The sequence below is a fragment of the Colossoma macropomum genome, unplaced genomic scaffold (assembly GCF_904425465.1).
Source record: "Colossoma macropomum unplaced genomic scaffold, Colossoma_macropomum, whole genome shotgun sequence".
NCBI lineage: Eukaryota > Metazoa > Chordata > Actinopteri > Characiformes > Serrasalmidae > Colossoma > Colossoma macropomum.
The window spans coordinates 44830-50829 of record NW_023494910.1 but is presented as its reverse complement, the minus strand read 5'-3'; the positions used below and the strand labels follow the sequence as shown (position 1 = coordinate 50829).

The 6000-nt window shown below is 39.0% G+C and overlaps 1 pseudogene; it reads left to right on the top strand.

The window, feature by feature from the left end:
* The first annotated feature begins 1399 nt into the window (after positions 1 to 1399).
* The window catches only part of LOC118800557, a 32232-nt pseudogene continuing 27631 nt past the window's right edge, over positions 1400 to 6000 (top strand).

The window sequence follows — 6000 nt, the reverse complement described above, 5'->3', positions numbered from 1 at the left end:
ATACCTTTAACTGTACTTTAAGTAGACTTGGACTACATATATAAAAATAAACAAGACATACTCAGGATTAAGAAAAATTATCAAACAAATATTGTACTGGATGACACTCCATTTCCAAACAAAGCACAACAAACACACAGTCTTTAGGTAAGTGTGATATTAGAATTTGCGACATGCAGCCTCTACAAGATCAGTCCCTGACTGCCCACAAGCAATTTTGTACCTCTCTACAATTTCTGCTCTGTTAAATGGCCATCCTGAGCCAGAAGAACCACAAATCCCACCAAAAATTGTTCAACTAAATGGGGAAAAAAACTTCTTTTCACATGGTATTCTTTGCAGTGGCTTGCCTGGTATGGCTTTCGTTGTTTAATTTTTTTCTTATGATGCGTCTCACATCTTGGACGCTGATGTCAGGGTACTTTGATAGAGCATGGCCTAGGACACACAAACAAAACAAAATGTTACTTTTTTTTTCTATCACCCCAAATTCACCATCCAGAATTAACACAACAAAACAATCAAAGTGGCATGTTTCTACATGATGTTTAATTTTTTTTTTCAAAATTAGACTTAGGTAGAAGTCTGAACTCCCTTGGATTCTCACTGGACCCACCACTTTATCTTGCTGTGCAGGACTCAAGATATTATACAATAATGCATTACATCTTCTTCCATCTGCTCTTTTAAACAATCTAAAGACTTCCCACAAGAAAAACAAAAGTGGGCCAACTGGCTAAAATGAGTTCCACAAAATGGATAAAACATTATTTAAAATTACTCTCAGAAACTCCATTCACTTTACAAAACAGTTTGATTGACGCAATAGATCAGCAACAAGCATTGCCTGTTTAATGTGCCTTCCCTTTCCATCTGATTCGCCGTTTGTAAATTTGTTTCGGTATTGGTAAAAGTGTTTCACATCTTGTAAATTTGTTTGCTTTTACTTTTGTAGTTTTGTTATTTTGTTTTGTCCTTCTCAGCCACTGTAGACAGGCAATTTCTTACAGACATCACATTTTATTTACATGTTCAAGATTCAGCCACAAAGAAGAGAATTCTTCTCAATGAAATTTGAAGATATTCTTATATCAGATTTAACTGAGTGCTGTGGGAGATCATGCACTCTGGGCCAGTTTATTATAGATACAGTCGAGGTGAATCATGTGTAATGAAATACTGAAAACAGTGGATCATACAGAGGAAACTCACTTTTGGAAGAATTTGCCCACTTGAACTGTGTGAAACAGAAGAACAGTGAGTTGTCATTACTCACCAGTGGACTTGCCAGTTTTCACTCTGAACAGATTGTTTGGATTTGCTTGTTTCCTAATCACACTTGTTCAGACAGGTATCTTAGGAGAGAGCTGTGATTGGTCCAGTACAACATCACTCCACCCTCTTCACCCTGTAAAACACCTTCCAGCACTTCCTCTTGTGGTGCTGAACTAATCCAGTCCAAACCAGTTTACAGTGGAAATGAAACCTTCAGCAGCTTCTGTTCAGTGAAGAGAAGATCATAAACAGAGAGAGAAAAGCTCAGAGGTAATTACTGAAGATCAACACACAGAATTTACTTTCTGACTTGATGATTAAAGACATTTCAGACACAGAGAGAGCAGAACATCACTGTGGAACTCAGAGACAGAACTATATTTCAGAGAACAGCTTTCAGATGAAGTTAACATGTAGACTTCACTACTTCTGTGTGTGTGTTTACAGGATTAGGTCTAATCTGAAGGAGGAGCCATGACCTCCAAAATGAGCTTCTCTGAGGAGCAGCACTCACAGAAAGCTGAGAGGTGAGAGAATTATAGGATTTGGGGTAAAGACTGTATGTTCTCATCTACACCAACATGCAGGAACGTTTGTAGATCATGTCTGATGTTGGTTGTGTTCTAGACTGGTTCAGGGTCAGAGATCTGACTCACCTGAACCCAGCTGTGTGTCCATGAAGAGTGACCGACTGCTCAATAGACAAAAGAGTAGGCTTCAGAAAGTATACCAAGTCTTTTAAGCTCAGTTAAGAATGATGTGGAACAGAAGAATGAGATGTTTTTCTCTGAATTCCAGGGTTCTTGAAGAGTGAATTGATCAAGGGGCTTGAATTTTCCGATAAATAACAAAATTAACAATGAAAGTACAGAAAACTGTTTTACTGCATGCAGTTGTTCATTTTGTGTGATTTAACTCTGCATGAAGAATAAGAGTCTTTGCATATTATATCAGGGGTTCCCAAACTGTGGTACATGTTCTCTGAGGGGTTCTCCAAATGATGATGGAGTTTGTAAAAAACATTTGATGTTTACACTCACCAATTCTTTATCAAGAGATCCTCTCTGAAGCTTCTATGAGCTAATCTGAGTTTAATCTTAAAACAAAGCCAGATTTCTGGTGTGAACTCGTGAGTGATGAAGGTGTTGTATCGGTGATCGATGGCTCATCTGTGAGCATTGTGAAGAGCTGTTCATTTTACAGCTGACCACTCACATGCATGTGATCACCGTCTGTGTTGCTGTTTTAGATTACAGATGAAGAAAGTTCACTCCTCTTCCTCATCTCTGTGCTCTGAGCAGAATTCCAGAGTGTACCTTGTCTATAATACAGGCCTAACGTCATATAATTCACTTTCTGTATACCATTGCTGTCAGGAAAAAAATCATTTTGTATTTTTGTTGTTTTTCCATTGCAGTAATTTGAAATCTCGAGCTGCTCTTTGAATTGTGTAAGAATTTCACTATTAATAGAGTAAGAGAAATGGTCCCAGTTAATTGGAATAAATCATTTCTTCATTAAATTCCACTAAGTGTAAAGTTACCTTTATACAAGGTTTTTATGGTGATATGTGGTGTGATGTGTCATCATATCATAAACATGTTTGATGTTTTAAGGTGGACTGACTGCACAAGGCTAAATATCTTGCTTATACATCCTAACAGTATGCACATGTTTGTATACATAAGGAGTGACAGGGGAGGTCACAGCAGGAGGTTTAATGTCTGAGGGGGTATAGGACTGTTGAAGGTTTGAGAACCACTGTATTAGATTAAACTTTGTAAGCATATAGAATTAAAGAGAGTTTCAATGACATTTACTTACCAGAGAATCAAATTTTAACATTCTAGAATGTGTTTTCTGAATGTATGACTGTAACATCGTTTTCCCTTTTTGTAATGTTTTAGTCTGATTCAGAGAAGAAGACCAGACTCCCCTGAACCCAGCTGTGTGTCCATGAAGAGTGATTGGTCAATAAACCATCCAATAAAATTCAGAGAGGAGGACAGTTCTACTGAGCTGAGCTGACCACTTTTAAGTCAGAATAGTGTAGGGTTCCTGTTGCTAAAGTGGGGTACACTTATCCTCAGGGGTACAGCCAATGACACTGGGGGTTCATCGAACAATTCTGAAATATACTCTTTATTTAATTTCACTTTATTTCATTAACTGGTCACACAATTACTTAAACATAATTTCCCCAAACAACCCAGCACTCGCTCACCAACCCCTGAGCAGGAGAGTCTCACTGAAGTTTCTGTAAGCAGGACTTTGAATAATTTAATAAAAATGCACTGCCAGATTTATGGATAGCAACGTGTGCAGAGTATGGAGGGTGAGTTCTCATCCCTCTTTACAGTGAACACTAAATACAGTCACAGACAGTGTGTGGAAAACGATTGCAGATTAAAACTCTCTACTATGGAGCCCAACATTATGAACTCACACCCCCGTATTAACTCCTCTCATTAAACTGTGGGGAGTTTGTCGTTATTATCAATGTGTGTCTGATAATGCACAAATAAGGTGTTCTATAGAACAATATTACGAGGGAGTGATTTTACAAGACTATATGTTATGTACATTGTGGCAGTGGAGCTGAAACTATCTGTTAAAAATATGTGTTTTTTTTAACCAATATTGTGTTTTTTGTAATTAGTCCTTATATTCTTATATCCTTTCTATATCCTTAATGTATACAGGATATATCCTTAGTCCTTATATCCTTACTATATCCTGAATATATAAAGAATATATCCTTAGTCCTTATATCCTTACTATATCTTTAATATATAAAGAATATATCATTAGTTGTAATATCCTTATATCCTTACTATATCCTTAATATATAAAGAATATATGTTTATTCAAAGCCCCTACTGTTTTTACAGCTTGCCCTCTCCGTGTCCTTTTAGGTAGGGTGACCATGCATCCTCTCTTTGCAGGACATGTCCTCTTTTTGGGACTTAAACAGGATTTCTTAATTGTCTGAAATCTCCAGGATTTGGTTTTGCCACCTTCCTGCCCCCAGTGTCTTCTTTTTTTGAAAGCCAAAATATGGTCCCCTACTTTACAGCAGTCTCTGATCCCATCTTAAGTTACTATACTCTGCTAACCTGCTATTTAGAAAGCTAAAGTTCTACAGAACTAGCAACAAAAAAAGAAAAGGAGTGCACCAAACTTACACCAGACAAAGCTAGAATTAAAAATGTGTAGGTGCTCCACACTCTGACTTCTCAAAAAACTATTTTGATTACAAAGTTTGCTTAATTAGCAAATTAGGAGGCTGGTCTAAGTTGATTGATTAGCTAATTAGGAGGATAGTCTAGTCAAGGACAATGACAAAATTGAAAAAAAAAAAACTGCTCCTTGTTGTTCCCTGTTTGACCTTTGATGATCAAATGAAATTAACCATGACCTTTCATTGGTTCTCTTATTGTATCATTTTGGCATATGGTGTATTACATAAAGAGCATAGAGCCCTGGGAACACAGATCCTTGGGCACATAGGACCCTGTGAACACAGAGTCCTAGGAACATACACTATATTGCCAAAAGTATATGAACTTGAATGACTTCTCATTCTTAATCCATAGGGTTTAATATGATGTCGGCCCACCTCAGCTTCACCTCTTCTGGGAAGGCTTTCCACAAGGTTTACGAGTGTGTTTATGGGACTTTTTGACCATTCTTCCAGAAGCACATTTGTGACGTCAGACACTGATGTTGTACGAGACGGCCTGGTGTTCTGTCGGGTTGAGGTCAGGACTCTGTGCAGGCCAGTCAAGTTCTTCCACATCAAACTCGCTCATCCATGTCTTTATGGACCTTGCTTTGAGCACTGGTGTGCAGTCATGTTGGAACAGGAAGGGGCCGTCCCCAAACTGTTCCCACAAAGTTGGAAGCATGAAATTGTCCAAATTATCTTGGTCTGCTGAAGCATTAAGAGTTTCTTTCACTGGAACTAAGGGGCCGAGCCCAACTCCTGAAAGATAACCCCACACCAAACTTTACACTTGGCACAATGCAGTCAGACAAGTACCGTTCTCCTGGCAACCGCCAAACCCAGACTTGTCGATCGGATTGCCAGACGGAGAAGCATGATTCGTCACTCCAGAGAACACGTCTCCACTGCTCTAGAGTCCAGTGCCGGCGCTTTACACCATTGCATTCGACGCTTTTTTATTGCTTGGTGATTTAAGGCTTGGATGCAGCTGCTTGGCCATGGAAACCCATTCCATGAAGCTCTCTACGCTGTTCTTGAGCTAATCTGAAGGCCACATGAAGTTTGGAGGTCTGTAGCAATTGACTCTGCAGAAAGTCTGCACACTATGCGCCTCAGCATCCGCTGACCCCGCTCTGTCATTTTACGTGGCCTATATAATATAGTGTAATATAGTGTAAGTAAGCTCCCCAACTTACCAGGCTGTGCCTCTGAGAGGTTCCTACCCAGTTCCTACCCGAATCTCATAGATTTGATAAATATTTCGGTGCTGAGGTAGAGAGCTGGGGGTGAGAGGACTTCAAAGTGTAAACAAATACCAAAATTCATAATAATTAACTACATACAGTGTTTGCACTCAACTAGGTTTTGGCCGTCTACCCTTTTCAATACTGTCACACCATCTCCACTTGTTTACAGTATGCGGTATTATCGGGGGAGCGGGTTGTTTAAAAGAAGTATGACGCCTTTTGTCGTCTCGTCCTGCGTTTATTCAAAATTGA